Source organism: Phoca vitulina, unplaced genomic scaffold (genome assembly GCF_004348235.1).
Source record: "Phoca vitulina isolate PV1807 unplaced genomic scaffold, GSC_HSeal_1.0 scaffold20, whole genome shotgun sequence".
NCBI classification, from domain to species: domain Eukaryota; kingdom Metazoa; phylum Chordata; class Mammalia; order Carnivora; family Phocidae; genus Phoca; species Phoca vitulina.
The window spans coordinates 3,242,308-3,254,537 of NW_022589723.1; the positions used below are offsets into that span (position 1 = coordinate 3,242,308).

Sequence of the window (12,230 nt, forward strand, 5' to 3'; positions counted from 1 at the left end):
TTTGCCAGTGAATCTGGTTAAAGAGTTATTTGGAGGCCCGTGGGGGAAACTAACAGAAGGGTTTGGATTTACGTGAGGATTCAGTTTTCCTCCTTTGCTCCTTTAAGCACTTATTACCGAGAATGGCTAGGCTGGGGGTGCAGAGGCAGGGGGCGCTGAGCCCACCACTGGAGCCGCACAGCTTTGCGGGGTCTCCGAGGCGTGGGAACCTCGAGAACCGTGGGAACAGACCTGCCCCCTTCCCCCCATCGCTTCGAACCAGTCCAGAGCATGCGTTCAGAGAGGGCCCGGGAGCCGGGGAGCTGGGGGCACGGAGCCGGGGATTGGCTGTTGCCCTGGCTATCCACCTTTGACCTAGCCTAACGAACGCAGCCTCCAACCCAGCCGCGGGGGCTTGAGTTGCCCAATAACCTCACCGCGCCCTGGCCAGGCCCAGCGGCTCCGGTGGTGATTGGGCGCCGTCCCTTCCCGCTCCTCCTTGCCATCTGCCCGCCCCGGGCGCCGCTGCACGTTTCCATTGGTCGTCAGCCCTGCCGATCAGTCCACGGCTCGCTTCCCCCAAACAGCCTGCCGGGCCGGCGCGTGCTAGGGAGGCGGGGTCTCGGGGCAGGGGGCGGGGCAGGGGCGGGGAAAGGGTGGGGCTTCGGCGAAGGCTGGCGCAACGGTGCTTTGGGCTCTGGGTCTGGACTCCAGCGCAGCATCCTCGCTGCAGCCGCTACGGCTGGCTGCTGCACTTGGTCAGGTAAAGCGAGCCTTGTCTGTCCCGCTGGCGGTCTGCTCCGCCTCTTCTCCCTCCCGACCACAGGCTGCCTGCTCCTCTCGGGGCGTCAGGGCTCTCGGAAAGAGGCATCAAATCTGTTTTGCCCCGTTACCTTACCTTCTTCCCCTTCGGCGTCCGTTCCTCAAGCTCCCCAAGCAAGCGGTTCCGAAGTGCGTTAATAGGGCCTCCCGGGTCACCCTAACGCTCCTCGCTACAGAACTGTCGTTAACTCTCAGATCCCAGCGCCCGTGACCTGCCAGTGCAGTCTCCTTCGCAGCTTGGCACAGGAAGGGTGGAAGGGCGGGCGGGGAAGGGAGCGATGCAGCGCTTCATTTTGAAGCTGGACGTTTTTAGTTCACAGGGGGAATACCTTAGTGAGGTTGTTTTGGGAACGGAAGCTGCTTCATGATGGTGATTGGCAATGACTAGAAGGATATCTGTTGCTGCTTTGTGCTTATATTTGTAGGTGACATTCACCATCACCATTTTCTTCTTTCATCAACATCTTCACCACGACCATCACCATCAACATTTCTCTTCCTCCATCAGAGCTCTTCAAGTTCTGCAAAGGCAGACTCTATTCATGCATGTAAGTGCTCTCCCCAAATAACACGCAGTGCCCTTGCCCCCTAAGGCTGGACAGAGCCAAGTCCTCATTTAACTCAAGGCCAAAGAGCTGGGAGTGGGGTGTGAATGGAGAGAATTTCTTTATCCCTATTTGCAGTTGAGATTGCCACAGAAAACCCTTTCCTCTAATCATTCACACTGCTGTTGGCTGACTAGGGAGAGTTTGACATTGGCAGTCAGTCACACACTCCGATGAGCTGAATGCGGAGTCCAGGACCTGTGATCCAGGCCTGTGCAGTATGGGTGCTTTAGCTACGGAGAGGGGAATGTCCAGACCCAAGCCTTTAAGAGGACCGGGTGAACTAGCTTAGCGTCTGACTTTCTTCCACAGTGGCTCCAGCTGTACTAAAGGACGATCCATGTTTGCATCTGCATCGTGGGCCCTGCCACCTTGGGGGATCCAAGTCCCTGGGAGAGAGAATTATGTTGTGTTGTCTATAGCGGGTAGCATCTTATGAGGGCAGGATTGGGATTCAGCAGCCATTGCTTAGCTGTTCCTAGGGCTTACTACAAGATCACTTGAATTTCAGATTTATTAACCCTTTTTCAGGAGGGGAAAACAGTACAACTGAGGGTTGCCTACCAGATTAACTGTCATTGTGGAAGATATTGCTTTAAAAGTGTTCAGAGGTTTCAGGTTTTGGTCAGACATATCTAACCATTAGTCTCCTTTTTCCCAATGGTGGTTATAGCCTAGTAGTAGGACCAATGAATACAGTGCCTTTAGATATACTGCGGGGACGAAGGAGCAGTGGCCTCACCGGAGGGAAACAATGGATAAAAATTGGGAGACAGTATATCAAAATGGTTAAACCCAAAACCTGTCACATGAATTCAAATCCTGGGTGAACCACTTACTAGCTGAGTGATTTTGGCAAGTCATTTACTCTCTTGCACTTTAGTTTCTGATTTATAAAATGGGGATAGTATTACCTGCCTCATAGGGGAAGTTAGAAGGATTAAAGGAAGAATACAGTTAAATGTTTAGTAGTTCCTGGTACATAGTAAGTGGGGAATGAATGGTAATTGTTCTTGATAATACTTGCCAACAAAGATAATGAAGGCTAGTGTTCCGTCCCTCAATGTGCATTCCGCCCTCCCGTTGTCTTTCTTCTTCCCTCTTAGGTCTTAAAACTGATGCTCATGGGGGATGGCAGTCTTTAGGTTTCTCATAGGACTCCATCTTGGAGGGGTAGCACTGATTGAAGACACTTGTGTTTGGATAGACATTTCTCTCACCAGGCTGCACAAATGCTTAGCAAGCTCTTCAGATGCATTAAAAATACACCTTTAGAGAAGGTTTCTGGGCCTCTGGGCCTGTCCTAGGCTGCTCCTTTCTCCTTGGCTGTTCAGTGCTCTGACTTGGTAAATTGTGCTTTTTCCAGAATCACTACTGAATGCACTGGCTTCTGCCCAGGAGAAGCAAAACTGCTTTTCTTCAAATATCCCTGGGAATTAAAGAAAATCTAACTTGCTAGCATAAAAGAACTTGTATTTTACAATATTTTTCTTCTTTAAGAATAATATATTTCTCTTTGCCCATGTAGAAAACAGCAAGCATTATTGATGTGATTCAATTTTCTCATTTAGAAAGAGAGGTTAAGAGTCTTATCAGCTCTTTGGGGATACTTTGAAATTTAGAGGATACCGTCAGTTGTATCAATTAGGATCCTGTTTGTTGTATGTGATGGAAACCCAGCAGAAACTGTCGTAAGCAAAAATGAACATTTTTGACTAACATAACCAAGTCTTGACCACACTGTGATGTCTTCCTGAGGAAGCTGGTCCTGAGATTGAGAAACTTTTCTGATTTGGCAGCTTGATTTCTGTTTCTTTGTCTCTATCTCTTTAGGTTCTGTCTTTTATATCTGCTCTTTCTCTTTCTTAGCCTTATTATTTCTTATCATAGACCTTGTCCTCTCAGTGTCTTCTTAGGCTCTAGATTCAAATTCATCTAGCTCCGTAAGCCAAGGGTAGCTCCTGTCTCCTCTAGCTCCACAGTGAATCCTAGGGAAGAACCGTGATTGATCGGTACTTGGTCACAGGCTTAAGCCTGCCTAGAATGAATGTCTTGGCAAAGGGAATGGGGTTCTGTGAGTCCTATTATTGTCTGGGGGTGGATCTCCTATTCTAGTCTTCTTCCCTCTCTCCACATAAAATTGGTGGAGTTGTCCCCAAAGGAAGAAGAAAGGGAGCAGCCTGGAGCTTGATGTGATGATGAGGACTCAGAAATCCTTCTCTCCTACCTCTTATACAGTGACTCAAAGTCCAGTTTTATATTAAAGCTTTGAGCTCAGATCATGTGATCCCAGGCATTAGTGTGTTTTAGATGATTTTGCCTTTAATGGTTTCTTTAATTAAAACTTTACTTGTATAATTGTGAAAATTCACCAGAGATACTTAATAATATATGGTGATTCCAGTCTTGGTAAATCATGTTTGGGGGTTACTCATACTCTCTTGTTGGGACTTTGTTTTAACAGGAGCCATTATTTGCAGAGGCTCATAGTCGCTGTGTTAAAAATCAGTTTTATTCTCAGCAGGTCTCAGCCTGTGTGTTGACAGAGTTGCAGCCATTAATCTGATTTGCTTGATCTTGTAGAGATGCTAAACCATGGGAATTGTATCCTCATGGAGTAAATATGAGCTTGCACAAACAGGCTGGCCTTGTGAGGGAATTGGAACATCCCTGTGTTTAGCATCTGAGCGGACATGCTGACAAAGCAGTCATCTGTATGCCCTGTAACATAATAATTACGAAAGTGGGTAGATGGAAAGAAGGCTACAAACCTCCTTACCTTGTCAATATATAAAAGCAAAGCTCTAGGAAATGGGCCATTCCCTCCCACTTAGGTTTCTCAAGTTCTCTGGCTACATGTAAAACATGCCCCCGAATAATGTGCATTTCTATATTTCTTTAGGCTTTGAAGATATGATGCCGTAGTATACGAATGGGGCTGGGGCGGGGGGGCTGGTGGTGCAAGGAGTTAGTCTTCCCTTTGGGCCTTATCTCACCTTACCTTGAAATGACCTCTGTAATTCACCTCGACAGGAACCAGGCAAATGGGTAGGTTTTTTGATCTTGTTCTTGTTTTTGTTTTTTAAAAGCCAATTCATCTGTTTCCTTACCTTAAGCAAAACTGACCTATATTGTGTTCCATTTTATTAGGGTTATACCTGTTTCTCCTTTCTGCAGTGTCATAGATCCTTAGTAAAGACCAACATCTTTCAAATTAAACACTTTTCTTACCTTGGTCTTCTGAGTCACAGGCTATTGTGGGGGATATTTTGGAGGTAGGCAGGACTTTCTTTTTTAACAGGAGAAAAATGGAGTTCATTAGCAGGTACATCATGCTTACACATGGGAATACCCAGATATGAGTAGCTCCAAAGGGTAGTGAGAACATGGGCTTAAATACCATCTTAGGCCAAAGGAAGGGAGTTTGGGGCTTCTGGGTGAAGGAGGCAAGTTTTGGGAAGGTGTCCAAGAAAAGTATGGTTAAACAAGAGTTGCTTAGTAAAGTATGTTATGCAGATTTAAGTCTGTGCCTTCTCATTAATAAGAGTTATTAAGAATGCTCCTCCTCCTGGCATGGGAGAAGGAGATACTTTTTTACAAGTGGAAATTTCCTTTATAATGTACATTTCATTTACAAAAGGAAAGCTTGTGCACTTTTCTTTTTATAGCTTTTACTGCATCTTCCTGGATCTCAATGGCCATTAGCTCATACTAATACATATGCCAAAGAGACATAGAGGGGTAGCATATTCTGATATCCCTCATTCTGCCCCTTGAAACTTCATTTTTTTCCCCAAGAAGTTTTATTTATCAAAAGCCAAGTTGGTATATAGCTCTAGAGAGATTCAGGTTTGCAGGGTAAGAGATCTACAGAGGGGGTTGGGGAGAGAAAGAGAGAGAGAGAGAAAAGGAACAAGAATGAGAAAGCAGAAGCATTGCCCCATCTCATTAAATCGGTGTCTTGGTCCTGGGAATCAGCCAGTCTAGTTAAACAGTTATTTCAGGAGACAGCGGTATAGGTGGGAGGAAGGCACCGAGCTCAGCAATCTCTATGGCCTCTATATGGTGTAAGCAATCAGGCATTTAGTAGGGGGCATTTCTATGGAGATAAAACCCATTTCTAATGGTTAGAACAAACTATACACCCAGTTTTTGAGTCCAGAGAGCAGTTGATTGGTAAGATTTCTAAATGCTGGGCTTACAGCATCCTTAGATGGCGGCGTCAGGACAGACAATGGCAGTCTGATGAATTTCCTGGGTTGCAGTTTGAATGTCCCTGGTGATGGCACTGGGTGTTGCGGTGAACCTTCTGAGTGGCCTTATACAGCAACAAAGGTTAGATAGGCAAGACTTTCATATTCATGTTGGTCATCAGGATCTGGGCATTCATGGACAAGTAGCAGATGCCGCCAGAAGGCGGAGTGGGAGGGTAGATAAGGCTAAAGGGTAGGGCAGGAAGCACCACCGTGCGGCTACCGTGAAGGTGCTAGTGCTAACACGCCAGGAGGAGTGCTCCAGAGCATGTTTCTATGAAAGAAGCAGCAGAGACTGGGAGATGACCTGAGGACCAATATTTAGTAAGCCACCCAGCACAGCAGTGTGTGGCTGCTCTTCTTAGGTATGCTTGCCCTCTTTTTGCCCAGATGTCCACACTCATGCAGGCTCAGAGGCTTTCTGCAGTGATTTCCCCTGTGAAACATGGAAGGAAAAATACAGATGTTTCGGGGCAGCGGGGGGAGGGCGGGGAACCTGTCCACTTATGAAGAGAACCTCCCTCTGGTGATCCACTCCCCGTGGTAATTTGGGGAAATCATAAAGCTTCCCAAACCTCGACATTTGCACAAATGAAGTTCCAGTGAAATTCTCTGGAAGAATGGCGTCATCTGTGGCTGAGAGCAGACCCTTCTGAGCGGCACATAGCTGGGCCCCGTGCTGTCCCATGCTCCCCAAGGGCTCTTTCCAGTGTCTCAGTGTCTTCCAGTATTACAGAGCAGCTTTTCTGCTCTTTGATGTTGTAAAGATAGCTGAGCTAGGTTGGGGAATGACAGTTTTTGTCACAGCACTTAATGATCTTTCTCCTGTGTGAGATTGCACTGGGCAAATATTGTTGTGTTAGATATGTTCAGTCCCCAGGAGGCAGTGACTAAAATCTTCATCGCTGTTTCCAAAGGGTGCCTTGCTGCTTTGATCTGTTCACTGATTAAAAGCCCATCCCTGGGATCTTAGCCCTGTGAGTACTAATAAAGCCTGTTTCTCACCGTGATGCCAAGGAGCCCACAGAAGTTGTTGGTGTTCTACTTAGAGAAAAATGTCCTCAAAGTCTATTCGAAGGGCAGGCAGCAAGTATATTTCCTCTCCTGTGCTTAGTGCAGGAGATTTCAGCTCCCTCCCTTGGTTACCTAATCTGTCAGTAGGTACCTCTGTGCAGTGGTAAGTGGTATTTTATCTTTCGTATAGATGAGCAATTCAGGACTCAGAGAGGTTAATATGTCTGCTTAAAGGTATGGCTCTAAATGAAATCTGGGTAGTATTTATTTTACCTGTTGGTTTGTGTTCCACATTCTGTCTGTCCTAGTAAGCCACAGAGAACATTCCTGGCTTTGAAATTTGTTAAACTTTCAAAGCAGTATAAACCATAAATATAGTGCAGTATTCTGGGTATGGGTTTAGTGAAAAGCAAGAGTTGCTTTTTTTAGGCATTAACATGATTACGCTTTCTCTTTTTAGATAAAGACAGCCAATTTAGAAAATTTTCTAGGCCTAGCTCATATTTGGAAAGCTTTGCAAATAATTTTTTAAAAGCCCACAGGTCTGCAGAAAATGGAATTCATCTACAGAATTGGCATCTGTCCTGTTCCCATTTACCAATGTCCTCATCCCCTTTTATCTCTGTCTCTGCCGTAGCACCCTCTACTTTCTACCTACACGAGCCCAACTGCCTTCTCTCTGACCCACCTAATCCCCATTGAAAAAAATATGAATAGAACATACCACACGTAATAGGGGGCATTGTCCTTACATTAGAGTCACTTTCTGATTTGTTTTAAGCTGGTCCTGATTCCTTTGAAGCTCTGAAAATATAGATCAATTCTAATTTTTGTGATTATTTGGAGAACTGAAACTCCCTGATAACACTAGTGTCATAAGGGAAACCGTGCCAGATTGGGGGGAAAAAAAACCCAAACAAACACCTTACAGTTTTCTCAAGCATTACCTTATTTCTTACTCCATAGCTCTTGTACCCAAATTATTCTCTAGGTAGGTGACAAGATATATTTTTTTAGTTGTAAGTGGAGAAAACTGAGATGGGGAGATAAGAAAGTGACTTGCCCAAGGTCACTCACAGTCAGTGGCCCAGCCAAGAATAGATCCAGGTCACCCGACTCCCTGGGCTTGGTTTATGACATCATTCAACTTCTCTTCAGGAAGTAACAGCCCTGCCAGCTACAAAAATGAAAGGACAGGACACCACTCTCTCAGACTTAGGTTTTTGGGCCTTGGCCTTTAAAAATTTTTTTTTTCCACTTTTGGTTAAAACATATTAATAGCTGCCACATTGCTCCCTATTAGCTAGATTTAAGACCTTAACTAAAGCAGAATTTGTTAAGAAGAACAACAAAATTCTGTACCTGTGGCCAATAGTACTGTCTCGTACACTTAATTTGTTAAGAGGGTAGACCTCATGTGAAGTGTTCTTACTAAAATAAACAATTTTAAACAGATAAACACTATTTTGATATCATAATCACAAATTGGGCAAATGACACAGTGAGAGGGAAAGGTGGCTGAAGGCGCCAAAGTGGTTGCATAGGGCTCTTGTGCTCAAACAACATCCAACAAGGACAGAACACACAGGAGAGGGGAGAAGGGGCATATAGCCTAAGACTGCACTTAGACAGGGGTATGGCTTGGGCCCAGGGGAATCACATCAGGAAAACTAAGGTCATAAATAAGAGGACTAGAAAAAAATTAAGCCAATTTTTATAAAAGAGGGCTTTTAATTTACAAGCAGAATATGATGCACAAATGCTGCTACTTGAAAAGGATGAGGTCAGATTCAGAGAGAGAGAGGAAGCAGAGCTCCTTCGTTCTTATTTTGCTCCTGTCTTTTCTCTGCAAGCGTAGCTGGTGAGAATCTCCATCTATGAACACAGGCATATAAAACGTATCTCCTCTCTTAACTCTTTTTCAAATTATCTTCATTTTTGTTTCAAGCCTCTTCCTTCTGGAAAAGTAGAAGACCTACCCTCAGTCCTGCTTAGGGTCACAGCATCCCCCAGAGGTGTATCAGGCTCCAGGGTGCTGGCACAGTATGGCAGCCCTGGCAGAGGGGACCCTCTGGTCATTGAGGCATCTGATCACAAAGGTCACACTATAGTGCTGTATTTCAGCTCATGTAACTTGCTCAGCTGCAGGTGTCCAGGTCATCCTCAGGCCACAAAAATCTTTTGGTGACATTTCCTATGGCTCCTTCTGCCTAGATGTCCCACACACAGTTCTGGGGGCAGGGGGGTTGTGGCCTCCCTGGGGACAATGTCAGGAAACAAGGCTGGCTCCTCCCTCCTCCTGGGCTCATAAGCCTCCCTCCCTCCTTTTCCCACAGCTGGAGGGAGATAATTCCCCTTGTTGCTTCAAGGCTCTTCATGTCCATATACTTCATTCCTTTTTATTACCTCCTTCGAGAGATTCCCTATGTTCTTCTAAGTGTTTGGGATTTTGGAAAACAAAATCTAGAAATATTCTGAGGCTATTTCTCTTTTTCCCCTTGCCTTTGACCTCTCTTGATGCAATGGACACCAATTCTGATATCTGCCTTCCTGGGGGTCAAGCAAGAGGGGAAAACACAAGGAGAAATAAAAAGAAACAGATTAATTATCTTTGAACTACTTTTTTAGAAGTACAGTGATTTTGGATATCTGTCTTGTTCGCATCCATTTTCCTTTCTCTGAAAATGACCCCAATAGGTGAGTAGGGGCTTCATATACATAAGACCATGTCCCTGGTCAGGGTTACTTAAACCAGGGATAGAAATCTGACCCAAGCTGGGCCAGTCGGATTCCCTTCCCCAAGAATGAGAGTTTAGGACTGAAGGATGGCAGTGACTAAGAGTCAATGGAGTTATGTGGCAATTAGGGAAGTACTCCAGGGGGTGGCCTTTGTGCCCTGTCCCAGAGGCCATTGGAAGGCTCTGCCTCCTGCTCTTGGCTTTTCTACCCTTACTCTGATTTCATGAAATCAGAAATCCATGAATTTTATGAAACTGGAGATGCCTCTATTTTTGTTAAAAGTAGCCCAAATCAGTTTCAGTTGCTTGCAACCAAAAGTAATTCAAGAATAGTCTTCAAACTTGCAAAGGCAGAAAAACATGGTGAAGAGGAAACTGACACTCAAGATAGGCGAAGAGATAGTAAGATATAATCTAACCATTTAAGAGGTGTTCATCTAAGGATTTAAAGCGACCATTACAACAATTACATTTGCGATCCTGGAACAACTTTTGGCATTTTTTTTGAGGAACTTCTTTTTCTTTTTTTTTTAACTGTGGGCACTGCTTTGTAGTAAAGTGTCAACACACTAATGAACAGTCAGATGATGAGCAGGGTTTTTGAGAATGGAAGTGCTTCCATCTGAGAGCTTGCTGAAAAGACGGGGCGGGGGCTTAGGATGAGATGTCTCAGGTGTTTAAAGGACCCTTGGACAGGAGGAGAGTGGGGTTTACAAGCTCTGCAAGTAAGGACAAGCACCAGTGGGAAGGTATCAATGGAAATGGATTTTGGCTGGGATTAAGGGATTTTTTTTTATTATTATTATTTTACATTTAGAGTTGTCTGAAACCCATGAGGTTTCCTTGTGGTCTAGAGAACAGTTTGCCACTTAAGAGTTTGAGATGAGACTGGATGGTCATTCACAAAGGTTCTAGTGAAAGAGAAAATCCATAATTGGGATGGAATGGATAATTTCAAAGTTTTCTTTAAATCTAAGATCCTATCATTTTCTCTATGAATTTTGTCCACTCCTAGACTAGAAAAATGCCAACCCACATCTTGACAGAATGCAATAGAAGTTTAAGCACTTCACAAATATTATTTTATAACATTTTTCTTCCTTTATATGAAAAAAAATCACACACATAGGCTATAACTTATCATTGAGAGAAGACATTTTCATAAAGAGAAACAAAAATTTATTTTCTATTCTCTGAATTGTTATTGACAGTGATTAAACGTTTCACATCCAGGTGGTTCACTGAATTGAAAAAAACTTTCTGTAATAATAACGTAGGCATGCAAAACCCAGGGAATGCTGAATTCCACTGTTTAAATTTTGAGGCTACATGAAACTAAATAGGTTTCTTGAGTTACTTTATGGAGGAAATCAGAATCCCACTCTTGCCCCAAACCTTTATAAAGGAATAAGATGTTACCCTGTTACCTCCTGTGAGACCTAAACAGGTAGCTCAGATGTTTTGTTCACCACTCCCCAAGACATCTCACATCAGCTCATCCCTTTTATAACTATGTAACCATTTGTGTATTTTAGATTATAATTCTTAATTCAAGGGTAAGAACTGGATTATTCTCGTTTGTCATTTATCGCAGCAAGCAGATGTTGACATTCAATAATCATGTCTTAAACAAGAATGGACAAGGAAAGCCACTTAGTTTGAAATCCTGGTCTTAAAGACTCCATCAGATGTAGTCCAACATGACCATTTTCATAATCTCTTTCATAATCTCTCATTCTTCTTGTAAAAACTTTAAAAAATGCAAGCGTACATGTAACCATTCATTAGGTCTCTGTTATTACTTTATCAAGAGCACTCAAAAGAATCCAGTCTTTTCTGCTTTGCAAATTGGGTTCTCAAGTCCTGTTAAAGACACCATCAGCGATATAAGTAAAAAACATATTTTCTATCTATTTTGGAGTCTAACTTAAAAAGAAGGAAACATAATTGTGAATGTAGAGTCTAAGGTAAAGCCATTTTTTTTAAAATTTTTTTATTGTTATGTTAATCCCCATACATTACATCATTAGTTTTAGATATAGTGTTCCATGATTCATTGTTTGTGCATAACACCCAGTGCTCCATGCAGAACATGCCCTCCTCAATACCCATCACCAGGCTAACCCATCCTCCCACCCCCCTCCCCTCTAGAACCCTCAGTTTGTTTTTCAGAGTTAAGGTAAAGCCATTTTAAAAATCATTTTTGGAAATGTGAAAAATACAAAAAGGTACAAAGAAGGAAATAGCAATGATCCATATTCCCATCATATTTTGCATTCTGTATTCCCTCTACTTTTGGGAAACACACTTTTAAAAAATCACATATGTTGGGGCGCCTGGGTGGCTCAGTTGGTTTAGTGTCTGCCTTTGGCTCAGGTCATGGTCCTGGGGTCCTGGGATCGAGTTCCTACTCAGCGGCGAGTCTGCTTCTCTCTCTCTCTCTCTCCCTCTATGTTCTCTCTCTCTCAAATAAATAAATAAATAATCTTTGAAAAAAAAATCATATATGTTGATTGTCAAGAATTCAAATAAGGCAAAAAATTACAAAGATGAGAATAAAAAAAATCATCTCAAATACTACAGTTCCCATTGTTAACCTTAGATAACATAATTTCAGACATCTATCCATACCTATATATTTGTTTATCTAGGTGGATATTTAGATAGAATACTTTTTTAAAAATAAATAGAGATGCTATTTATAACAAAAATAATTTTTTAAGCAATTTAAAAAACTGAATTGAAACTAAATTGCTTAAATTTTTAAGCAATTTAAAAAACTGCATTGAAACTAAAGAATAGTCAAACTTCAAATAAAT

General features: G+C 43.1%; 1 protein-coding gene across 4 annotated transcripts in view; it reads left to right on the forward strand.

The window, feature by feature from the left end:
- Positions 1–643: 643 nt before the first annotated feature.
- The window catches only part of FMN1 (formin 1), a 418,828-nt gene continuing 407,241 nt past the window's right edge, over positions 644–12,230 (forward strand). For 3 of the 4 annotated variants that reach the window (XM_032417336.1, XM_032417339.1, XM_032417340.1), the window contains exon 1: positions 644–742. The gene's annotated coding sequence lies outside the window, so the exon portion shown is untranslated. Of the gene's footprint in view, positions 743–1,226; positions 1,350–12,230 lie in introns of all 4 variants that reach the window. The other variant, XM_032417337.1, reaches the window with a different exon arrangement.